Here is a 26,398-nt window from a genome sequence, read left to right on the forward strand (position 1 = left end):
TTGCGGCTTAAACTGTGGAAACTGAGGTCCCCCGTTCCGGATGGTGGAAGTTTGAGATGAAGGTGTTAGCAGGGTTGCTGTCCTCTGAGGTCTCTCTCCCTGGTCTGTGCGTGGGCGTCTTCTCCCTGTGTCTTCACTGGCCGTCCCTGTGGGTGTCTCCTTGCTGATCGCCTCTTCTTGTAAGGAAACTAGTCACGCTGAGTTAGGGCTCACCCTAAAGACCTCATTCTCACTTAATTACCCCTTAAAGACCTTATCCAAATACTGTCACATTCTGAGGCACTGGGGGCTAGGACTAAGAGGAATTTTGGAGACACACAATTCAGCCCATAAGATATTGTGATGGTTAATATCATGTGTCAACTCGGCTAGGCTATGGTGCCCCTGTGTTTGATTAACCACTTTGGGACCGCGTTCACCAGCCACGAAACCTTGCCCACAGCCCGCACCCACAGTCCGCACGACAGTTTGTGCTGTGCATGGACAACGAATCCGTTTTGCTCTTGTGTGATGAGGAAAGCTTTAAAGCACTGAATGCTTGTTTTACTTTACAGGCAGCTTTATTTGTAATGTAAATCAGAAGAGGTAACATGTACATATATGTTTTCATTACATTATTTTTAAATGTTCACAATTTTATTTTGATAAATGAAAAATTAGAAAAGTCACATCACAGCTGTCGGCTAAAATCGCTGTACACGTTCATCTGTGGCTATTGACTACAGTCGACGCTGGTCCTGAAGTGGTTAAACACCAATTTAGATGTTGCCAGGGAGTGTTTTTTAGATGCAATTAACATTAAAATTAGTAGATTTTGAATGAAGCATATCACTCTTTATAATGTGGGTGGGCCTCGTCCAATCAGTCAAAGGCCTTTAGAACAAAAACTGGAGTCCCCCAAAGAGGAAGGAATTATGCCTCCAGATTGTGACATAAGAGTTCTTCCTGAGTTTCCCACCTCACACTCAAGACTGCAACACTGACTCTTGCCTGAATTTCCAGTCCATCTGCCTGCCCTGCAGGTTTTAGACTATTGGCCCCCACAATCACATGAGCCAATTCCTTAAAATTCATCTCAATTGCTTCCTCTCCGTCTCCCCCTACCTCTGTCTCTCTCTCTTTCTTTCTCCATATTTGTATTAGTCAAGGTTCTCCAGATACATAGAACCAATTTCACACATATTGGCTCTCTAAGAGACCCACATATATGACCGATATTGGCGGGTCATAGGATACGCATATCCTTAATTTGATTAAGACTGCCAGGTTGATCTCCAAAACTGCTGCACAGGTCACCCTGCCCACCAGCAATGCAAGATTCCCTATGTCCCTGCACATTCCCACTAACAGGTGCATGATCCAGCTGTCTAATTTTGCCATTGTAACAGGTATAAGGTGTCAGTTCTTTCTTGTTCTAATTCGTGTTTCTTTTACAGTATTGCTAATGATTTGGAGCCTGTTCTCATAGTAATCTTTTTGGTTTTGCAGGGAAGGTCAAACTTCTCCTCTACCCTCTTAGGGTTTCTAGCTGGACTCAAAAATTAAACTGATATTAGACAGATTAACAGGAGAAATGTTTACAAATTGTATTTAGTAATTTTTGCGTACACATGGGAGCCTTCGTGAGAAGAATGAAGACCCAAAGAAGCAGTTAAGGGCTAACACTTATACCCCAGGTTGGACGAAGAGTAGTAAACTGTGAGCACGTGACAAGACAAAGGAGCTTGGGCTAGGGCAGCTATTGTCGGAAGAGTCACTAGGAAGATAAGAGTTAGTTTAATGAGGTTGGTTTCGACAGATTTCTCTAGGCCTCAGCTCCCAATCTTTAATGAGGAGAAGGTCCTCCTTCCTCCTGGTACAGGGTAGGCACCTTTCACATGGGTCTTATCTCCTGTTTTCAGGAAGAAAAAGAAAGGTTAGAGTGTCAGCTTGCATCCGCTGTTTTTCAAAGTACCTTGAACTCAAAATAATTTGCCAGAGTGGCATATTTGGAAGTAGCATATCTTGCTTCCCCTATAGTTTCTACTTCTATAAATTGCTTCTTTGAATTCTTTTCCACATTTCCATGGAAATTCTTGTCTTTTTTTTTTTTTTCTTTTGTAAGAGTTCCTTGAATACTTTAGGTATTTGCTATGGCCTGAGTTATGTCAACAGTTGGTATGTTGAACCCCTAGCCCCCACAGTGGTGGTATTTGGAGACGGGGTTTGGGGGAGGTAATTAAGTCATGAGGGTGGAGCCCTCATGTTGGGATTAGTGACCTTATTAGAAGAGATACTCTCTCTGCCATGTGAGGACAGAGCAGGAAGGTAGCCAGGAAGAAGGACTGAGTCAGCCAACACCTTGATCTTGGACTTCCCAACCTCTGGAACTGTGAGAAATAAATTTCTGTTGTCTAAAACCCTCAGTATTTTGTCACAGCAGCCTAAACTGAGACGATGTTAATCCCTTGTCACTGTTTTAAGCATTGCAACTATCTCCTACCATTCTGTTATCTATTAACTTTATAATGATGTCCTGTATTTTGATATGATCAACTATGTCTAATGCTTATGTTTCAAAGGTCCTTCCCTATCCCTGAATCACAAAGATATTCTCCAACATCAACGTGCATTATCTTTAATTTTTATGTATTTAATCCATCTGGAATCTACCTTTGCGTGTGATGTTACGCTGAAATCCAGTTTAATTTTCCTCCATGTAGTGAGGCAGCTTTTCCAATACCTTCTATTAAACAACCCATCCTTTCCCTGCTGATTTTGTGGATTAAGTCCCACGTGTGCTCAGGTCAATCTAAGAGCTCTCCTCTCTGTTCTGTTGGGTCCATCCATTTTTCCACAAACCTTTTCCACATTGTCTTTACTACTATGGCTTTGTAATTGTTCTGTCTGATTGGAATAACCCTTCCTCCCCCTATTGTTTTTCAGAGTTTGCTTAATTATGTGGACCTTTATTCTTCCTTATATTTTATAGTTTATATTATTCTAAATAATTTTATTTATTTTTTCTTTCAGCATATTATGGGGGTACAAATGTTAAGGTTACATATATTTATAGATTAGTGTGTTTATAAAAAAAAGTACAACAGGAATTTTATTGGGATGGGATTGTTTATAGATTAATTAGAAGAAATTCAACATCTCTATAATATTAAATTATCCCATCAAAAGCATGAACTATATTTTCATATATGATCCTCTATGATTCTCAGAGTTTTAATTTTTTTTTTCAGAAAGATCTTATGTATTTTTGGATATGTTAATACCTATATACTCATTGACTTTGTGAATGCTATCTTATTCCTATTGAAATTTGAAATTTCTAATGGAATATGGCTGGTGTAGAAAAGTACTATTGATCTTCTTTTTCTTTTCTCTTTTCTTTACTTTCTTTTTTTTTTTTTTTTTTTTTTGGGCAATCTTATATCCAGCAAAATCTTGCCAAGACCACTTATAGTTCTAATCATTGATCCTGTTAGGTTATCTAAATAGATATTTATTTATATCTTGTATTAATGGTTTCTTTCTTATTTTCCAATCCTTTCTCCTCTTACTTATTTCTTGATCACTTTGGCCAGTATGCTGTGTTAAACAGCAGCAGCACAGGTGTCTTAGTCCATTTTGTTGCTTATAACAGAATGCATGAACCTAGTAATTTATAAAGAAAAGAAATTTGTTTCTTACAGTTATGGAGGCTGAGAAGTCCACGGTGGGGGGCACGCCTCTGCTGAGGCCCTTCTTGCTGATCTCTTTATGTGGGGACTCCGCAGAGCCCTGAGGCGGCACAGGGCATCACACGGTGAGGGGGCCGAGCCTGCTAGTTCAGGTGTCTGTTCTTCTTCGTATAAAGTCACCAGTCCCACTCCCACATTAGCCCATTGATCCATGAGTGGAATAATCTATTCCCGAGGGCAGAGCCCCCACGCCCCACCCCCCTCTGAAAGGCCCCACCTCTCAATGTTGCCACACTGGGGATTAAATTTCAACATAAGTTTTGGAGGGAACAAATATTCCAAGCACAGCAATAGGAGAGTATCTTAAAGTAGCGTGTCTGGCCCCTCTTAGCAGTGACAACAGGTGAGTTTCTTCACCGTCCAGAGTCTCAGTTTCGGTAGCTGACATGCATTTCTCATAGGGCTGTTATAATGATTACAATAATAAACTCAAAGTTCCTGGCATATAGTGGGTACTCAAAAGCATAGAATATTTTACTAATTCTCCTAATAAAGATTCAGCCAGCTACGTCCCTTGGTATCCCATTCCCTTTGTTATAGGAAGTTGTACCATTTAAAATATGTAGGATATCTAAAGTGGAGGGATGGTAATTAGGACTTGAATCCAAATGGATGATTTACAAGACTGGTGGACAGGATTTCAGCCCCCTGCCTACTCTAAGCACTGTTCACTGAACGTATTAGTGAAGAATAAACAGAATAAATGAGCAACATCGGTGGCAGATGCATAGACCACCCCAAGTGTTTCACTCTAACTTCATAATGTATGTGTCAGCAAACTCATTATCAGCACATTCTCAAATAAGCTCTCATGGTCAAGATGGTCATGGTAGAGAATTTGGAATAAATTGAATGTTATATGTTCTAAACTGATGGGCAATGATTGAAAAAGAAAGCAGTGTAAATGTCAATTTTATATTTAATCCAAATATTTTGTCAAGGAAACACAATTACCTATTATTTAATACATACAAAGTTTTACTTTCTATATATTAGGCCAGTGCTTAAAGTATTCTAAATAATGTAAACGCATTAGTAAATTCTAAGTTTTACTCAAGTCTCAAAAAAATAGATAAAAGCCATCAGGCAGTTTCTTTATCAAATTAGAGTAAGAAAAGAAATTGTTGCTACACGCTGGTGGGCTGGGCTTTCCCCCTCAAAGTGTGTATTGAAATGCTGATAAATGGATCATCAACAGTAATTACAAATATTCCGGGGATGCGATTTCACAGCTCCCATTTTCAGGAAATTGCATATTTTTGCTCCATATGGGTGAAAGCATGTTTATAGTAACAGTTTAGTAATAAAGACCATCTTTGAAAACTATTCTGGTTGTTTCATGTGGTTGCAGGGACTTTTCTCACAGCCAATGGCTAGGATTTTATTTTATTTTTTTTATTTTTTTTATTTTTTTTTGAGACAGAGTCTCGATTTGTTGTCCAGGCTAGAGTGAGTGCCGTGGCGTCAGCCTAGCTCACAGCAACCTCAAACTCCTGGGCTCAAGCGATCCTGCTGCCTCAGCCTCCCGAGTAGCTGGGACTACAGGCATGCGCCACCATGCCCGGCTAATTTTTTCTATATATATTAGTTGGCCAATTAGTTTCTTTCTATTTATAGTAGAGACGGGGTCTCACTCTTGCTCAAGCTGGTTTTGAACTCCTGACCTCGAGCAATCCGCCCGCCTCGGCCTCCCAGTGAGCCACAGCGCCTGGCCAACGGCTAGGATTTTAAATAACATTTCCACGACTTGGACAGATTTTCTGTTCTGCTTGGAACTGGGTGATTTCACGATGCCCCTTCGTGACCTCACGCTTAACCGAACGGCCATGACTGCAATTCAGCCCGGCGTGCTCGTGCCCCGTTGCTGCTGGAAGAGGGTCACAGCTGTGGCCGAGGAGCGCGGTTCCCCACGCCGGCAGCTTGGAGTCTCTGAGTTCAGCGATTTCCCCCTGGGAGCCTAAGCCGGAAGGTTGTTCTGAATATGAACTACTAGAGTGCTTGCAAAGTTGAATCGTGGAATTAGGGTTGTAGAAATTACTTTCAGTATCAACTAGCAGTCACCTACCACCACCCCCTCCACAAAATGGGGAGCAGATGAGGACAGAAAAAAGTGTTAGGTCTTTTAAAGCTTGCATGAAGCACCTACTCTGTGCCTCCTTCAGTGAAAGGAGATTTAGCATCACTGTGTCATGTAGAACTCTCAGTGACATTTCGAGATGGCTGACGGCAATGACAAGAAAGTGCTAATAATAGCTACAGAGAGTATATCACTGGAGTTAAGGGCGTGGTCTTGAGTCAGAAACCCTGTCTTTACATCTCAGCTCTGCCACTTAAATTGTGTGACCCTACTTTCTTAACCTCTGTGTTTTGTCTCCCTGTCTGCAAAATAGGAATAATAATAGCACTGCCTCAAAAGGCAATTGTGGGGGTTAAACGAGATCATACAGATGACATGCTATATCAGTTTCAAATTATCCTTACCTGCAAACAACACATAAGGTTTTATTTTTCTCATGTAAAGAAAGTTCCAGAGCCGGGCGATAGCTGATGCTGGTTCAAGCAGCTCAAGGGTGTTAAGGCTGAGGTCTCTGGGCCTTCTCCTCACAGCCCCAAGACGGCCACTGCCATTGCCCAGATGACATGTTCCAGTTCCTGGCAGGACGAAGGGCAAAAGGACAAGCCCACAACTGCGTCAGCCCGTCCCTAAAGGGCTTGCGCAGAAGCCCCCTCAATGTCTCCATCACCTCACGTCCCATTCTCCCGTCAACCCCCTCCCTGGCTTCCAGCTTGTCACCCCACCAAAACGGCACTGTCTAAATTTAGTCGTGACTCCATATTGCTAAATTTCACAGACACTTTTCATTCCTCGTCTTGCTTGACCCCCTCCCTCAGCAGAGCCAGAGTCCCTTCTTGAAATACACCGTTCCCGGGACACCATGCTCTTCTACTTCTCTTCCCGCCTCTCTGGCTGCCCCTCCGGCCCCCTTTGCACATCCATTCTCCTCCACATAACCATCAGACGCTGGTGTCCTCGAGGCTGGCCCAGACCCGCCACCTTGGGCACGCACACCTCCAGCTTAATTCCCACCTACGTGCCGTGATGCCCAATTTCCCCTCTTTCAGACTTCCCCTCTGAGCCCCAGACCTGTGTGTCCCTCACCCACTATGTTGTTCACGGGCTTCTCATACTCAATATACCAAGGAGAGTGTTCGTGATCCCCCTACCCCTAAACGCACCCCCACCCCCACCACCAAACTTCAAGCCAGGCCCCTCCCCATGTTCCCCCACCAGGTGGTGGCACCATCTGTCCCGCCGAGCAAGCTGAAAACCTGGGATCCCCCATGACTGCCTCCTCTCTCTCTCTCCTTCCATATCCAAACCAGCAGCAGGTCAATTTTTACTCGTAAAGACCCCCCAAGTCTGTCCACCTGTCCCTGTCCTGCTCCAAGCACCCTTGTCTCTCATGGGATTCCAGCAATAGCCTGCTCGCCGGCCGGCTCATTCCCAACTATTCTCTACACGGCAGCCACAGAGGGCTTTTCAGCACATGATTTGATCATGCCGCCATCACCGACACATGCCACCTCCTTAGAATAGTGGCCAAAGTCCTTAACGTGACCGACAGATCTCTGAGTGATGGGGCCCTGCCTAACCACGGAGCCCTGTCTTGTGCTGTGGGCTCGGTGTCCTGTGCTTGGGCCACAGTGGCCTCCTTTCCAGCCTCCAAGCCCTCGTCCTGCCTCTGCTCTCTGTCTATGGCGGGGCAAAGGGAACAGGCCTCTGAGAATGAGGAGTAAAGAGTGTGGATGCAGAGGAGATCAAGTCGCTGAGAGGCTGTGGCTCAGAATAGGCCGTCCATGTGCGTAATGAGGGGAACCAGGACGCTGGCAAGAATGAAGGGGAGAGGGAGACTCAGTCACCTGCGAAAGCCCTTGGTGGACGTGCAGAAGAAGCCCCGCAGCGTAGATGACAAACACAACCGCAGGGGTATGAGATATTCCAATGGTTTGAGCCTTAAAACACTGGGGGTTGGGGACTCATGAAGAAAGGTGTGGAGGCTGCCAGGAGTCGCTAAGAGAATGCTGGCCCATCCGCTGCCAGCTCCTCCTCCAGGCCCCGTGACTCCAGGTCCACAGGACACGAGCAGCCTCCCCTCAAGAGAGACGCAAGGGAAACGGTCTCTAGGCTGTCCCCCCTGCCCTGTCCCTCCTCGGTTCTCCCTTCCACAGCCTCTTTCTCACCTGCAGCTGCTTGGTGGCCTTCCCAACAAAATAGGGACGATAATAATAACACTGACCTTGAAAGAAAAAGGCCCAGATTATATTCCGGAATATACATCCTGGGGAGATTTTCACACAGGCCCACAAGGGGACGCCTGCAGGGCTGCTCACTGTCACGCAGCAGGGAGTGGGGGCCATCTTGGTCTCCATCACCAGAAGAACGGGCGTGAGCCAAGTAGAGAGTGCACATTATGGAAAGCGCTGTGGCCTTAGAACAAAGACCAGGTGTGTACACAGCAATATGGATAAAGTGTAAAAGCACAGTGCTCCTAGCACCCAGGCTGTGGCTTCTAAGTACAATTTCCCACCAACAAGAACCAAGACTCCTTGGAGAAATAGCTAACTTCACATCTAAGGCAAGAAACGCACAAGATGAGCCAAGAACATCTTCTACCGGCCAGCAAAGAAGCCAGCAAAGACTAATGAGGTGGAAAACAAAACAAAACAAAACAAAAATAAAACCCTGGGGACAATGATGGGACAATTGGGCAGATGAGACAAATGGGACAATTTGAGCATACATATGGATAAAAGCTGAAAATAATATGATCAAATACATTTAAATCCATGGGTTTATAATATTATTTTTAAACTTCTTTATTTTTGAGGAAAGTAGCTCATTATTTTGAAAATTGATAAATACAAGGAAAGACTCAAGCATTTATCTTGCCTTTCCTATACAAGCTGTATCTCAATGTTACTGAAGAGTCAGTGAGAGAAAGTTTCTCTTTATAGAATATCCCAGCTAACAAATGACAAAGGAATGATAGAATTAGATTATTATCATTTTGTAACCCCTAAAGAATTTGTGGGTCTAGGCATTGTCACCAATGCTGCTAACATCACAAAGAGACACAACTAAATATTAGCTGCTTCTTGATGGAAATCCAAAACTTCATATATTAAGTATTTCTTGTCCCCCAAAATTTAACATGCATCTGGCCGAGCATCTATAGCTACCAATTTACAGGAAATACAGAGCACAGAGAAACATGTTAAACAGCAGCTCATGATGCTTTTGTAGTTCACAAGCATAATGATTGGGGTTTCATGCTCACGTATGAGATGTGTCTCCCTCAAGCCTTGTTAAGACATCAGTATGTCACCTGTCAAATGTGAAAAAAAGGAAGAAAAAAAAACAGCCCAGGGATACAGTCAGAAAAATCCAGACTCTGGAAAACTCCACAAATATAAGTTAGCTGGCCTTCAATAAATAAATTGTAAGGTAGAAAGGAACAGAGGGCAACCCCATAGATTAAAAGAGACTTTAGACATATCAACCAATCACGATGCATAAATCTTATTTGAACCTTGATTCAAATAACTACAAAAAAATGATGAGACAATTGGGAAGATTTGAACATCAACTAGCTAGGTGATGACATCAACTAATGGTTGCTAATATTTATGTATGGTAATGTGATACAATGATTATATATTTTAAATAAAAAGTACTTATATTTCAAAAGTACATGCCAAAATCCTTACTGATGAAATAGTATGATTCTGGAAATGATTTCAAAGGAATCTGTGAGACGTAGGAATGAACAGGGGTATAGATGAAATAAAATTGGCCACAAGTTTGCACTTGACTTTGGGTGATGGATACGAAGGAGTTCGAGACACCATTCTACTTGTAAAAATGTTTGAAATCTTTGCCTAATAAAACGTTTTGTAACTAGTGGTGAGGGGGAAAAAATGAAACACACCATCTACCACACCATCTATGTAAATTTAAAATATAAACGCATAAAACAATACAAATCAAAGCACATACATCAAACATATCAGAATGGTTGCCATTAGGAAGCCTGAGGAACGGACATGGAGAACAAGATAAAAGGGCATGAAAATAAGCGGGGAGAGAGAGGGACGTTGCACTGACCAAGAGTGAAGTATGGTTAATTCAGCCAACACTTTGCATCTGAGATCAAAAAAATTTCTGCCGCCTGGCAGTGAGGATTCATTGAGGTATGTGGGTTCCATTCCTGGCCCAGCACTTGGCACACCCACCATAAGTCCTTAATAAATGTTTGTTTCCCTTCATTCCCTCCACTTTCCACCATCTCCCTGCCCTGCTAAGGAATAAAAGTGATCTGATGAGTTAATTATTAATACCTTAAGGCACTGATAACAACTCCACCCTGTCTTACTGCATTCCAGCAGAAATTTCCATTTCCTTAGTGCCAAGCCCTACAGCAAGAGGACCAACAGTGTCCATCACAAGGGTGACTTCAGTAGGGCTCAGATCTCACTGCCAGCCCATAACTCTTCAGGGTGGCAGTCTGGGCTCGGTTTCTATTCTACCTCCCTTCTAAATCAAACATATCAACACTAGAAAGCATACCACCTCCTAGCTCAGCCCAGGAATCAGAGAACTCCTAGCTGCAGCTTGATCTTAGATGAGCATCAAAGTGAAATTTTTATGTGCTGAGCTCTGCTCTCCTACCTAACCGTAAAGACGTCCATTTCCTGTTCCCCCCGCCCCACAAGCCAGCCTCTACCCTTCCTCCTCTCTGCCTCAGCCTTGACTGCCATGTTCCTTCCAAACTATATATGGACTCTTAATTCAAAAATCACGTTCCAGGTGACTGGCTCGCTAGGAATGATTCAGAGACTGCCAGGGACTCGCCCAGTAAATTTGAGGCCCAGAGATGGACTTGGAGTCAAAGGCGCCTGACCGCTCAGCAGCCACAGGGAAGAGAGGCAGGCCCTGTGCGGGTTTATAATAGACAGGTGCTCCTGGTCCGGCAGGAGTGGTTGCAGTGAGATGCAATCAACCCCTGGCTGCAGTTTGGCCCCAGCAGGTCAAAGCTAAGGTCAGCTCTAAGCAGAGGGAAGGACACGTGACCATGTGAAAATGCGAAAAGCCCAGCTAATCAATGAGCATGTCTTTATCTGGCATACTCTGCAAGCCCACCTCTGTGATAGAAGACACTGAGAAGGAGTCACTCTAAGACCCCCTGCTTTTAAAATTTTAATAATCTTGTGAAGGATATAGAAAATTATACAGAAAGACACAAGACGGTACAACTAAGCAACAATATAACTACCTGGCATTCCTCCCTGTCTGAAATAAATTCCCCCACCTTTGTTGGCAGGTCTGAATTCTACACCTGTCCAAATGCCACTGCCTTCGCAGATGCCGAGCGACTCATCTTAGCACTCACTTTTTTGTCTAACCCCTCCCAAGTAGCAGCCTGAGGTTCCCAGGATTCACTGAGGTCTCCTGCCCTATGGAACTCAGCTCTGTCCTCAGCCTGTCCCCGTGGGATACAGAGGAAGATGAGAGGGGAGTCAGGGTGGCCTCTGAGGGTCTCCACATTGGCGTGGAAGCTGGGTGAAGTCCTCTCTCCAACGCCTGGCTTCTTGAACCCGCAGCTATTTTGAGCAGGTGGCCATGTGCCCATTATCCAAATGACTTTAGGACCACTGACAGGAGCAAGCAACTGACAAAATCATCCAGGAACACAGGCAAGAAGATTTTCCTCGTATCGTCAGACCCAGAGTACATTCTGAGTCATTAATCCTCCCTTGGGCAGGTTAGGATTAAATTCTGCTGCGACCAGACCACTCGACCACATTTGTATTGCTGGGAACAATGTCAGAATCGCGCTGCTCAGAGGTCTAATATCTGTCACAAACCATTCCTGGATTCATTCTTCTCTCCGCTCGTTCCAAGCCTTCTGAGCAAGCAAATGAGGGCTTTCAACCGTAGTGATTGAGTTACCTAACTAAACTGACCAGAAAGGGTTGCAAGCAAACAACATAAAATCTAAAAATTTGAATTTAGCAAGAGGAATTGTACAGCAGGGGATGGCTTATCAATCTGAGAATGCAGAGGGCAGATGTTAAGAAAATTAAAAATTAACTTCAGCGTTTTTCATGAGTCAGGAGCCCCCAGGTTAGCTGAAAGAGCCTTGGAATACTGGATGGGACATTGTCTTTGGAGACAGTGAGTGCTGACAGAGCCCAGGACCATCTAGCATGGACGCATGACACAGACCAGGAACCTGGCCTTCCCCATGCTCAGCCATCTTGTCTTTGAACACTGCGATGAACCTGCCGGACAGAGGGAGCGCAACCCAAGGACAATGATTTCATTTTACAAGTGCATTCGTTAGGATAATCACTGGACCAGTTAGGGTACTTAGTGCAAACAAGCAAAACTGCCTTTCCTAAGCAAAATCAGAATTGAGGATGCAACACAGAGCTGAACATCAGCCCAGGAAGGCTGGGACCAGACCCTCTTTAGGGGGCTGGGCAGCTGGGGGTGCTGACTGACAGCTCATCATGGCCCCACTGCTGAGATAAATGTGCAACCCAAACACTTCCCCCTCCTCCTCAGGACTCAGGGTCCTCAGAAAGAAGGGCTGACTGCCCAGCCTGGGTCATGTGCTTCCCTTGTCCAGGATCGGGTGGGACATTTTGATTGACAGCCTGAGAAGCCAGTACACACTGGGGAAAAGAGATTTCCTTCAGGCCCCATTGCCACCAGAAGGGGAACAGAAGTCGGGCAGGGAAACACACCCTCCCTTTGCCATCTCTTACCAAATTCCATGCAAGGGACGATAATGAGGCCCCCAAAGTGCATTTTCATATAATTTTATACATTAATATAAAAAGATGTCCCCCAAATGGCTGTGTTTCTGAAAGAAAGTCACGTAACCTCCCTGAGAATCATTTTCTTCAGCTATACACGAGCAGTTGAGCCTGATAAGAATTTTCAAACTAGAGAAAAATTAGCTGGGCACAGTGACACGCACCTGTAGTCCCAGCTACTCGGGAGGCTGAGGCAGGAGGATCGCTTGAGCCCAGGGGTTTGCAGTTGCTATGAGCTAGGCTGATGCCACAGCACCCTAGCCCGGGCAATGGAGAGACCTTGTCTCAAAAATAAATAAGTAAATAAATATAAATAAACAAACAATAAAAAAAAAAAAGAATTTTCAAGCTAGAAGTACCTCAGGCAAGAATAAACCCTCCCAGTACAAGTGGCCAAAGGGCTTAATAGCGAAGGGTTCCCAGGGTCAGCGTCCCTGTGTGAGTGTTGGCAGAGGACACCAGGACGGCCACCAAATGTGGCTGAAGATCACGTGCTGTCCATCAGTACTGTTCCTGTGTGAAGAGAATGCGTCAGAAACATGGCCTTGGCCGGACCAAGGTGAAAATTCAGGAGGACGGACGATGCTGGCGCTGTGAGGCTACACATCTGAAGAATGCAGTTGGAGAGAGGAGAACACAGAAAGAAAACTTTGAGGAAGAACTATTTTTTAAAAAATAATGAAGCATGCAGTGGCCATAATCCTCTCTTCAAACTGGCCAGGGCCTTTGCCCCCATCTGTAATCTGGATATCCAGGCCCTCCCCAAGACCGCAGTGTAGCTGACTCCACTGCAACCTCAACAGAACGGCAGTGGGGGCGGGGGTGGGGTGGGGGTGGCGCTACTATGACTCTCGATCCAGCCACTACTGCCACCATCTTTCCTTGATACGGGAAACTGAGGCTTTCTCAGTCTCAGTATGGCCCGTGTGAATACAGCTTCAAAACAAAACCCTTCCAACCCTATTGCTGCCCTCCACCCCAGACAGAAATTTTGAAGTCACTACTAAATGTCCCCCTAGGAAGGTCTGAGGAACATGGACACTTCTGGCCACGCTACTATGCAATTTGCATCCCAGCAGCCGTTGCTACTGAAACCCAGACACACGCTGTTGAAATGTGTCCAGTGGTTATTGAAGAGTTTAATTAACCAGATGCTCAATTTAATTGTCACATGTGCCAGTGGCCATGAGCCTCAGAGTGCCACCGGTCAGTAGTAGTCCACACCAGCAAGGCTCCTCAGGACCTCTGGTTGTATGGCACTAGCGGGACAGACTCGTGTGAGATTGTGTCTTTTAGCAGCTGGCCAGACAGAGAGGGTGGAGGTGGGAGAGGGAGTCCTGTACTGAATGCTTGACCCAAGTGGTGTAGTAATAGTCGTCTTTTATCTCCCCTTCATAGTTTATCAATAAAGGCATGCTGCAACGCTGTCGCCATTTGGAAAACATGGAAGCAGAGGCTGGGAGATATTTCTGTCCTCGACACATCCAGGATCTTCGGGAGGTTTCCCCCCTCCATGCCCATGTATGGGAATTCTAAGATCCAAGAAAGAGTGAGGGGTGTAGGGTTAGTGGTTATGTGCCTCTGAGGCAGTTGCAGCCTGCAGGACGATGTTTCTCCTCCTCTCTGGAGTGGCCTGTTTCACAGCAACGCTTGCTTTTTGTTTGCCATTGCTTTGGACCCAAAACCTCCATCCCCTCGTCCCCACCATCCCCCCAACCCTCTCCCAGTCCAGCCATGACCATGCCCTTCTCCTACTCAGTCATCACCACCAAGAGGGCTCAGTGACAACAGGAAAGGAAGCTAGCCACGGGGTCAGCAGGGGCAGGAAGCACAAGCGAGAGCAGAAGAAGATGGTGTCATGGGCCACGTGTGCACAGTGACCAGCAACACCACTGCTGTCCTTTCAGTGAGAGCCCCGGGCTGGTTTGGGGTCTGTAGAGTGTGTGTGTGTGTGTGCACATGTGTGTACACTATGCACACATATGTATGTTTTATATATTTTTATGTATTAATATTTCACCTGTATTTATATATTAAACATATATTTATATTATATATTTTATACATTTGTTATATTTGTTTATATATTTTGTTTTCTCTATATGTTTTTATGTATATACAAACATTTTGTGGGATTTTCTTAATGAATCCAGGTTTAATAAGTCACTGGATAAAGGAGAATCAAATTTCCTGGGAGCCCTGGGGTTTGGACTGGGGGAGGTCAGGGCTAGAGGGAGAAAAATTTCCAAGAGGGTCGAAGGTGAAGGTCAAGGTCACTGGAAATCCCCATTTCTCTCTGTCTCTCACCTGCCTGCTCCTGGTGTCCACCCCCAGCCCTACTTCTTCTCCACACGTCCCAAGTCATCCGACATCTCTTCCCTACTGTTGCTTACAATTTATTCAGACAAGCCATCCACCATCATTCCACCATGGCTATCGGCTTCATTCTCGCTGTCACTGCTATTTTAGGCTATCAGTTTTAAAAGGTTTATGTAAAATGAATGTTTGTAAATCACCCCATCTTCTCAGTGACTTCCCTTGCCACTTCAGAGGTATGGGCCACCAGGGGAAAATTTTGACATACGTAGTAAAAAATCACAGATAGAACCTACTCTCTCTATATATATCCTTAATATTCTGTCTTTGACCAAGTATGATTTATGTGTGTGTGATTCCCCCACTGGACATCTGCAAGACAAGTTAGCCAAACAGGCAATCAATTAGAAGGAGGGCTTCATGCTGAAAGTATATTTATTATTTATTAACCACCTTTCTTGATTGATTGGCTTTCATTCATTGGTTTTTCTCAATGATCCGATGTAAATTGACTACTTACTTTTTCATGCTTGGAAACATTTGTCCAGATATTCAATAGAATCTGCCTACGAGCCCACTGGGCAGTGCCTATTGGGGACAGACCAACCCTCCCCTTCTCCCTGGTGTGGGTCATGGGGTCCTGATTGTTCTACTTGACACCCCCCTCAATGACCTCCCTGGTTATGAGACACACCCCTTAGCCCTGAGAGTCACATTTCCTCTTTGAATTATGACTACATCTGTCCCTGCCCTCTTCCAGGCCCCAGGTTTCTGCCCAGAACAGGCCCCTCCATACGTTTGTTTGCCCTGACCCCAGGAAGCAACTATCTGGCCCATGTGTTTATTTGTTGAAAGCTCAGAACAGAGGATACAAAATGTTACTCTTTCTTAAAAACCATATGTTAGCATTGTGCTAATAGCTGCTTATGCTCTTTTTGGTTCCAGCCTGTCTATTCAGGGATGCCCAGTGGTTTTGATTTTTTTGTTGTCATTGGGTTTTTTTTAGCCAGATATTATAAACACATTAGAGATCCTATCACCTGTGAGGCACATTCCTGCCTTGGATTAGTAGATATGCAAGAGCAACACTTCCCAACAATCTGTCGTGGACATCTAATCTCCCTAAAAGTTCAGGTGGAAACAACTGATAAGGCTTCATAGCACCCAAACTCCAAGTCTAAAGGCACGTGACTCTGTTCCAGGGCTAGCAGCAGCCAGAGCCTGGGAAACCAGAAGAGCAGCACCCTTGGGTGAAACGCTTTACTAAACGGTGCTTGTGCTGTACGTGCAATGTACTTTGGCATTATCCATTCTGTCCCAGTCTATTTATAAAAACAGGTTGCACTCATTAAATTGATTTCGCTGTTGGGTTGCATCCCATAAGTTTGTAAAACATTGCTTCCACTGGTCCTAGCTGAAGAATTAAAAGTAGTTATCGTCCCCAGTGACAGGTTGGGAATCGAGTAGGGAAAACACTGGAGAGCCGGGGCTGAGTCTCCGCTCGTTCTCTGCCTTGCTGAGCAGGAGAGGGAGAATCGCTCCTTGTGACTCTCTTTCCATCTTAAATTGAAGTCCTGCCTGCTCTATCTAACTCGCAGGTCTATTAGAGGGATCTAATGAGATGAAAGATGGAGGGCGCTTTGGAAATATTAAAGTGCCATTCAACTGTAAAGGGGTGGCGTCAGTCAAGGAGAAGAAAGAAGGTTAGAAAAATCTGCTGGTTATTCTCACACTATTTCTCTACAACTCGGCTCGGTTGCTTCGAGATCAGGCAGAGCCCAGGCTGGGGTAAAAGGCAGCTGGAGTCATGACTCTGACTTCTAATCCCAGGACCCAGCCGATCAAAAGCAAGAGGAGGAAGAAAATGCAGGGAGACTGACGAAAAGAAGGAAGGTAGCACATCCTGAAATAAGCGTCACTTTAATGGCCAGTGACTTACCACCCAGCAGCCAGCAGCCAGGAACCCATGTCCCATACTCCAAGAGGCGCCACAGAATGCATGCAACACTGTACACATATTCTAATGCTCAGGGGCTCTGTTGCCAAACTTCCTTTTCTCAGGTCGCTCGCTCTCTCTCTCTCTCTCTCTCTCTCTCTCTCAAGATTCAGGACTCTCGAAGGCACTGTCATTTTGTTAGGAAGAGTCTTCCCAGCAGAGGCAGCAGGGAGCTTGGCACATGCTCCATATTATTTGATCTGACTCCTACCATCCATCAAAGAACACTTCTAACTGGGCCAGACGATCAGCAATCTCTAAGCCACTAGCCACAGCTCATATATGCCTTCTGAGACCAATTCATACCCCAAATTCTAGCTGCATTTCCCTTCACCCTGGAGATGTCAAGCTCAAATGCAAGGGGCCAGGTATATTCCATAAATGAGGACAGAGGGGCCAGGTCTAGGAGCATGTGTGTCACTGTGGAGTGCTGGGACTGCTCCCCCGCCCCATCAAAAGGGAGCAACCAATGCCCAACTCCAGTGGTCCAAAAGAAGTCAAAAATCTTGATCCTTACTTGAAATTGCCTGATTCTTAAATGGTCATTCAATTAAATAGAGAGATAATCAAAGAAAACATATCAAATTCAGCTTGTGAATGTCCAATTCATGGCCTCTTCTTTTTCATCAAAAGATCAGAATTAAACGATTTTTTTTTTACCTATTGCAGTATTTCATTAAAAAGTAACAGCCAAATTCATCTAGTGTTTTATCTTTAGTCTTTTATGCTGTTTTAGCCCAGTCCTCTGAAAAACAGAGCCTGGGGCAAGGATTAAGATGTGTGTGCTTTATTTGGGAAATACTGTTCCTGGGCATTCAGGGAGAGGAAGAAGGAAAAGGATTCTAGGAAGAAGGTGCAGCTCTCCAGAGTGTTGCTTCTGCTTCTCAACAAGCCACGGAGGGACACAACAGGTCACCAGTCAGGTGGATTCACTCCATACCTGGGGACACAGATGGGCTGCAAGGAGAAACTGGCTCTCAGAGAGCAATCAATGGGAGAAAAGAGGGAAAGGAGTTTATCTGCCAGGTCCAGGGCAGAGGCATTCAAGACACCCGGGACACAGGTGTGCCCCTGAGAACAGGCTCCTCCTTACCGTTTCACCTTCATTGTCTCACTCACATCACCCTGGTCCCAGTCAAGAGAGCTGAGTGGATGAACAATCTGGAGAAGAATCCAAGACAGAGTGATCTGTCTCCTGCTAAGAACTATTAAGTGAGAGTGAACAGTAAAAAGAGAGAGAAGACACAAATTCCAATATCAGAAATGAGAGCGGGACATCACTACAGATCCTGAAGACAGCAGCAGGATAGCATGGGAACCTTATGAGTGACTTTATGCCAATAAATGCAATAAGTTAGGTAAAATAGACAAATTCTTTGAAAAAAAAAAAAAGAAAACTACTAAATTGACATGGCCTGAGGCTATAGAACAAAAAATCTGAAACTTCAATTACAAACTGAAGAAAAATGCCATAGTTTGCAATCTCACACTTTCCCGCTCTCTCAAACCTATTCAAATCAGAACCTTCATGAATGTACAAAGCCAAATAACTTAAAATCAGATAGCAAAGTTCTTTAAGCTGAGATATCTGCAGAGGCTCAAATGGAAGGTTACCTGACAGGCTTAACGTGAACACAGAAAAAGGGTTAATAAAATCAGTCAAAGGAGTTGATCAGATGAACAAATCTAAAAAAGAATCCAAGAATACTAGAGCCATGCCCCACTGTTCTGGAAAGCTTCATCCAGAAAAATAGTGTGATGACAGCTGGTTGCAAGTTCTCTTACACAAGAGATGACACACTCAGATGCGACAGGGGTCAGAGACCAGCTAAGACATCAGGGAGACGGGTGGCAAGAAGCTCAAGACCCCAGTGCAACTGCATAGATCCGACCGGTTTTGTCGTTCCAAGTGTGGACAGGGTCTCCAGATTTCCTGAGTGGCTATTTGAAATCCCCCAGTGTTTAAATGTTGGCTTGAAAAAAAAAAAAAAAATCTTGTGTGGGCCAAACAAAACACAACAGCAAGCCCAGATACAGCCTGCCACCTACCAGTGTGTGGCCGTTACTTCATGCTTGGATTTTAGGAGGTGGGGTGTGGAGGGCGGAGACTGGAGAAAGTTTTCAGTGGGTTTGGTTTTTTTGTATTTTTCCTATTTTGAAAAGCTGAAAGATCAAGCTGTGGATTTTTTTTTTCTTTAATTTTCATGACCTCTTGGGTATGGAGACTTCAAAGCAAAGGAAAACCACCAAACGGGCCTTCCAGCTCTTTCTCCAGCCTGCCCCCAGGATCCGGCAGATAAGGAGCTAAATCCTGAGATTTGAAGAGGTTGGGTTTCTGCTGTCCCCCTCAGGCTGCTGCCAACCCACCGTCCTGCCTTCGGTTTCTGAGACACAGCGGTGATTTTGTTCACTGCTGTCTCCATATGGCCGGGCCACATGGGGTTGGGGCGGGAGGACTGAACGCCAAGGTTTCCTTTTCCTGTGATAAGATGTTGCCCTGTGTCGGGAAACAAGATGAAAAAGCAAATGTGCAGAGGGACTCCTGGAAAGAAAGCAGATTCACTTGAGCCTCCGAGCCCAGGCACCGGGGCCCGAGCTCCTGTCACCTTCTGAGTCTGGCTGTGACGGCCACCTGTTCAGGCTCCAGTGGGCCGACCCAAGGCAGTCAGTGCCTTCTCAAGGAGACACTTTGCACGGGCACAGATGGCTCCCCGGAGAAAGCCTGGCACTAATGAGCCACCTCCCGCCAGTATCTGGCCTCCCAGCGGCCAGAGGACTATTTTTCCAGCCTCGCCCAGAGCCGCACGGCTGCAGTGCCTGCCGCAAGATGAAAGGGGCCGGCAGCTGCCGCACCCCCTGGCGTGGCAGAGAGGGGCTGAGGGTGGCAGGTAGAGCCCACCAGAATGCAGACAGGGTGCTGAGAAAATGCCCTCCAAGCCACTGTCCCAGCGCACTGTCATCGGCTGGCGGAGCTGCCTGTGGATCCGACTCCCCGCAAAGCCCAAGCCGCCCCGAGCAGTCCGAGCCCCTGTTGTCCATCTCCTGTGTGTGTCTTTGTGCAGGACACGCGAGCCACCGTGTTCAGCAATGACAGTCAGTAAGCTTGCAGCAAAAGTGTCTCTTCACAACAGCCGGGACAGACGGCGGAGCGGAGCGTGTCCCAGGCCTGCCCCTGCTCTCCGAACCACCTGCCTTCACCTCCCCCAGCCACGGAGGGAGAGGCGACCGACCTGCGCGGGGACTTTAACAAATCCCAGCCAAGCTGTGCCTGGGGGAGAAAGAGGGCTGGCTTCACTGGAGAGGCTAGAAAGGAGCCAGGTGGTGTCCTCAGGGCACTCAGGGACTGTGGTGACTCCAGGAGTTGACAAAGGAAAGAAGGAAAGAGCCTTCCCAGATTCCCTAGCCACCACTCTCTAAATATTTCCCTCATTTCACAGATGAGGAGACGGGGATTTCAGAGTGAAATGCAATATAACAGAAAGAATACATGGAACTTTAAAATGTTTAAGTTGCATTTATTTTTTAGTGGGTAATCGATATATCTGCACGATTTGACATTCAAAAGATACAAACGGTATATTTGAAAGAGTCTCCTTCCCTCCCCCGACCCACCCTCTCCCCAACCCCCAGCCCTCCACAGAGGCAATCCGCATAGCCAGTTTCTGGGGCATACTACGAGAGACACGCATAAACAATCAAAACTATGACCAGCCCCCACTGAAAAATCTCCACGGCCCCTGTATAATCCTCTCCCTTAACTAACTACTTGACCCTTTAAGTTGTTTTCCAGAAAGGGGTGGATTTCCTGCACGACAAAGAGACTGAGAATCTGCAGGCCTCTGGACAGACTTCCTGACAAGACTCACGTCACCCACCCCTGCCCCAGTGCCCCAATGCAAGTAGGCCGGTGTTAGTTACACCCCACGACCTGCCCCAGGGCACACGGCCCCTCGTTACTCAGCGAGAAGGATTCGAGGCAGCTTTTCCTGTTCTCCCAACAAGACAGCAAGCCGTCTATCCTATTAAAAATTCATTTCTTCCTTGGCAAGCCTCGGCGCCTCAGTAATTGGATCTTTGTGCGACAAGCTACTGGACCTAGACTGAAAGCCCCTTGCGGTGTGGACGGGAAACGCACACACATTTCCTTTCTTCACACAGCTGACAGCACACTGCTGTCAGAACGGGCGCCGTTCTGCCCGTGGGCTTTTCCTCCTGGCAAGTAAACTCGCCGGGGGCTTCCCCTTCCTCCCGCGGCGTTCCATTGCATGGACGACCCGCACTTGTAGCTGGTTCCCTGCTGGCAGTCACTGAGATGATTTCTAGTCTTTTACTAGCAAAACCATGCTGCAGGGACCCACGAAATATACAACCCATTTCCCGCATGTGCAAACGTGTCCGTGCGAGGAACTCGGAGAGGTGGAACTTGCTGGGCGTGCGGCCAGGAGCACGTGCCACGCTCAGTGACATTAACCACCTCGTCCACCACTGGGATGTCACCAGCTCCCACTCGCCCGGCGCGGATGCCTGTTCCACCAAACCCCAACATGGTGAAACACCCTGCCTGGAGAGTGGAATGACCGGGGGCCACTCCATCACTCTCCAGCTGTGGCTCTTTGGCCAGGTGGCTCAACTTCTCTGATCCCTAGGCACCTCCTCAGAAAAGCGGGCTTAGAGGTGAGCCCTGCTCCTTGCTCCCATGATGTCCAGCCCCCTCTGGGGGCTAGGTGAGAGGAATCAGAGCTGCCCAAGTGAGCAGTTCACAAGGGATGTCCCCAAAGCCAGGATGGCGAGGGCTGACTGCACTGAGCCAGAGGCCAGACGGAGCACCTCAAAGCGAGCACAGCTCAGGCTCTGGAGCCAGCCAGGCCAGCACACAAGTGGTGGGACCTTGGGCAAGCGACTGACTCTCTTCTTTCCTCTGCTGTAAAATGCCTGAATTGTGAGAGTCAGGCCAGGGGATACATCTGTAGCCCCAAGCACATAGCACAGACTCCACCTCCAGTTCCCGTGGCTGTGGTCCACCCAGGCCCCAGCACCCACCAGTCCTGCACACCCCGGAGACTCTGCTGAGGGTGAGGAGCTGCACTGCCCTTGCAGGCACGAGGTGCTGGGACCAGCCCTCGACCAAGGACGCATGGCAGTTGGTGACCAAGAATCCAGCTTCTAGCCGGGCGCGGTGGCTCACACCTGTAATCCTAGCACTCTGGGAGGCTGAGGCGGGCGGATTGCTCGAGGTCAGGAGTTCGAAACCAGCCTGAGCAAGAGCGAGACCCGTCTCTACTATAAATAGAAATAAATTAATTGGCCAACTAATATATATATAAAATTAGCCGGGCATGGTGGCGCATGCCTGTAGTCCCAGCTACTTGGGAGGCTGAGGCAGCAGGATTGCTTGAGCCAGGAGTTTGAGGTTGCTGTGAGCTAGGCTGACGCCATGGCACTCACTCTAGCCTGGGCAACAAGCGAGACTCTGTCTCAAAAAAAAAAAAAAAAAAGAATCCAGCTTCTTTGCGCCTGGGGAGAGGGAACCCCTTAGTGTGTTGGACACAACCTCCCTGAGGTCCTCAGTGGTACCAGGTCCCAGGTGCCCACAGCGATAACGGGCTCATCAACCTGCCCCATGGCTTCCTCCTCTGCCGGGTCTCGCCCCCCCAACTGTCCCCTCGACGCTCCCTGGGACTGCCTCCCAGACAACCTATTTGCACTCAAATCCCACCTCAAGGTTAGCTTCTGAGTGAGCCCAGCCTAAGACAGTTATTATTATATTTAACATATATTTAGTAACAGATATGTTATTATATGTAATTAGCATATGTATCATATGATATATGTATCATTATATGATATATATGCATCATTATATGATATATGATATATATGTATCGTTATATGATATATATAATATATATTATGATAGATATATATGATATATATGTTATTGTTACTTATTAGGAAAAAGATAGACTGAGACCCCAAAAGCAGTGAGGAGGAGGACAAACGAGGGGGAGCAGTGCTCAGACACACGAGTGTGCGGATGAGGCAGGACACCAGAGGGGCAGCCACCAGCCAGGCCGAGTCTGTGGCTCTCGGGTTTCAGAACAGCTTCTTTTGACACGTGTGTCACAGACGCAAACCGTGAGACGCCACTCTCCGCCAGCCTCCTGCCCCGGGGTGTTGACGGGGGTGGGCAGGACCAGTGGGTCTTTTTGTGTTTGCTTAACTGTATTATTTCTTTATTTTTAATTGTGATAAAATGTATATAACATAAAGTTTACCATCCTCTCTACTTTTAAGCATACAATTCAGTAGTAGTAAATACATTCTCAATGTTGTGTTACTCTCACCACCACTCCTCTCCAGAACCCTTTTCATTTTGCAAAACTGAAACTCTGCACCCATTAAAAGCAACAGTTCCCCTCTCCCCTGCCCAGCCCTGGGCAACCCCGATTCTACTTCCTGTCTCCATGTATTTGACTACTCTCGCAGGATCCTCACGAGAGTGGAATCGTACAGTATTTGTCCTTTGGTGACTGGCTTATCTCACTCAGCATACTGTCCTCAAGGTCCATCCATGTCATAGCATGAGTCACAATTTCCTTCCTTTTTAAGACTGAGTAATATTCCTCTGTGCGTAAATGACACATTTCACCACCCTTATGTACACACCACATTGTGTTTGTCCATTGATCTGTCAGTAGATACTTGGGCTGCTTCCACCTTTGGCTCTTGTGGACAACGCTGCTATGAACATGGGTATATAGGACCAGAGTTTCTCAGCTGTCCAAGTGGAAGCCCATCAAGCTACCCAGTTATACTCGAGGAGGGCAGCAAGCCCCAGAGCGCTGTCCAGAAGGCCCCATAACTGACCTAGGACACTGGACATCTGGAGAGCACCTGGCTGTGTCTTCTGGCTTCCTCAAGTTCAGGCCACTGAGGCAGTCAGGGGACTATGGGGACCCTCAGAGTCTTCTGGGGAACACCTGGAAGGCCAGTGTCTGAAGTATCAATGACATCTGCCCCCAGCTTATAATCTGGTAGAGAAAGTTTACGAGGTCCACAGCAACTCGCTTTTGTATTCTAGCTCATTTTTGCAAGAGAAACCTAATGTCACAGCTGGGATGCGGGGTGGTGCCCCAGGCGAATGAGGGGAAGATACCAAGGAGCGGAATCTCCATTGATTCTTGGAGGCTTGAAATGGGTGGAAAGTTTGCAAGACAAACTTTAACACCAAGGCAGAAAACAAGAGAGAAGTGAGAAGGAAAGAACAATCATGACATGGCAGCTACAGGTATAACGGCGACTGCCCAGTCCCCACCCAGATTCCCCAAATGCCAACTGCTGGTGGCTCACCCCTTACCTGAGAGCTCTCTGAAAGCTGCAGAAGACCGGCCAGCATGCAGAGCAATCAACACCCCAAGCAACCACTGGCAAGTTGGAGTGTGAATACCCCAGCTCCCTCACGCCTTGGGTGGGGTAATCTTCTACCACATCCTACATGCCATTTCCTGCAGAATCAACCTCCGCTTGCACTCAGTGGGAGCTGGCTTCCCGACACCCCTTTATTGGCTGCCTGCCCTCCCCCAACTCCCTGCAGTGCAGCCCGGGATTTGCCTCTGGAGGAAGCCACACTGAGGCAATCAGGCACCTGCTGAGGTGGCACAACTGGGCCCAAGCTAGAGGCCCTGCATGTGCTGTGCAGATATGGCACAGCTTCTACCGAGAAACGAAAATAAATGACACTGCTCATGCATGAAGGGAAAGGTCAGCCCTTTGTCTCAAAACAAATGTCCGAGATGACAAAGGGAAGGGCGTTCCAACTCTGAGGCCACGCCAGGTGAACAGAATGTGACTGAGTGGGTCTTTTTCAGGTCACACGGTCTCTGACAGAAGTGGGGGGAAAGGCCAATTTTCCAACAGAGGGAGAACCAGGTTCCCAAAGCAGATCAAATGCAAGTTTGCTGTCTAGGGTTGGGCCCCTGTTGCATACACATTTTGCCCAAGTGTCGGGGGTTAGTCTGCACGGGTTTTGCAAATCTGCCCCTGGCTCCTGGATTGGCCTGAATCCACCAGCGCAGATTAAGAAGAAACCCCTCAAGGAAAGGCACAGGTGAACTCTAGTTAAGTTTGGGAGCTGGATCATTAGCATCTCCTTAATGACTCTAATCTCTCACAAACACAGAGAAGGCAGAGAAAACCACTGCCTGAGCCACGAGCTGTAATCGCTGCTGCCCCTCTAAGCCTGGAAAAACAGGCCATGCTTTGCGGCTTCTTAAAAGCCCCGTTCGTTAATGAGGTTTTTCCTAATTTAGGGCAGAAGAAAACTTTTGGGTTATTATTAGGCCACAAACGAAGGCATGGTGTTTCACTTAATCGCCCTACTTAACAAAAGAAACTTGGCTTTTGTAAATTAAAAAATTATTTTTAAGTGCCAGAGGCCTCTGGATAACCTTGAGTAAAGCCTCAAACCTGATCTCAGGCCTTGGTGGCCAACTTGTAAATTTCACAGGCCGGGGCGAATGCTCCACAGCTTTGGTCCGCTTCTAACAGTCTATGGTTTGCGGGGCGGGAGGGAGCCAATGTTTCCAAAGGCCTTGGCCAGCTCTAACAACCTGTGGTTTTGTTTGTTCCTCCCTCCACCCACATCCGACAGAGACTCCTTGGACATACTGAGCTTTCAAAATCTACATATTAATTTTAACCCTTCTTTCTAACTCTTGGGGTCTTTAGACACTGCTGGGGACCACAGCACCTCCTGCCTGCTTGGGACCCCCAGGCAAGTTCCACACAGCGAGAACCCTCTAGGGGCCAAGAAGCCCAAAGGAAACAGCAGAATCATCTCTCTGCCGTCTATGGGGAAAAAAAAAGAAAAGATGATCCCCGCTGTGGGCTCCGCGAGCTGAGTCACCGTGCGCCGCTGGAGGTCTTCTTCTGGCTGAGCTCACACAAGCCATCACCAAGAGGAAGCGTGTGGTTACGGGAGAGGAGCAGCCCCGCATTAGGAAGGCTTTAAAACCCATGCTCATAAAATATGACGACAGAAAAAATCATCTTTGAGGTTTACAACCAACAAAGTCTGCGCGATGTCTCTTTTATGGATGCTTTTAATGTTCTCTGCAGAGCGGCGGGCGGTTGACCCCGGGGCGAGTGTGGGGGTGAGCATCTCCCTGAGCAGAAACAGGAGGTGGAAATCGTCCCTTCCCAGACCGAGAAGGCTCCCGTCCGGACTGGTAAGCCGAACCCCAGCTCCGCCGGGGGCTCGCCCTGGAGTCTTCTCGAGACCCCTGGCTACTCACAAAGTAAGGTGATTGCATTTGGTTTGAATTCAGTTCTACAACCCAGCTGTTTGGGGCCTTCCTTGTGCATGTTTGTTCTGGAAGGGAGGTGACCCCGTAATGGCCAGCTACTCTCACGGGCTCTGTGTTTGAGGTCACCATGGAGACAACGTAGGGTGTCTTTGGAGGCTCTTTTAGCG

At 46.8% G+C, this 26,398-nt stretch overlaps 1 long non-coding RNA gene and 1 other non-coding gene across 2 annotated transcripts; one reads left to right on the forward strand and one right to left on the reverse strand.

Moving 5' to 3' along the window:
* Nucleotides 1–646: 646 nt before the first annotated feature.
* Nucleotides 647–24,639, reverse strand: LOC142871845 (uncharacterized). The gene is made up of 3 exons (XR_012920007.1): nt 24,284–24,639; nt 6,213–6,383; nt 647–1,891 (listed from the first exon to the last, which is right to left on the reverse strand). It is a non-coding gene; the product is annotated as an uncharacterized LOC142871845 (long non-coding RNA).
* LOC142872252 (small nucleolar RNA U13) lies at nt 9,025–9,128 on the forward strand. Its single transcript, XR_012920465.1, has one exon. It is a non-coding gene; the product is annotated as a small nucleolar RNA U13 (small nucleolar RNA).
* Nucleotides 24,640–26,398: the final 1,759 nt, after the last annotated feature.

This window comes from Microcebus murinus, chromosome 7 (assembly GCF_040939455.1).
Source record: "Microcebus murinus isolate Inina chromosome 7, M.murinus_Inina_mat1.0, whole genome shotgun sequence".
In the NCBI taxonomy this organism is placed as follows: domain Eukaryota; kingdom Metazoa; phylum Chordata; class Mammalia; order Primates; family Cheirogaleidae; genus Microcebus; species Microcebus murinus.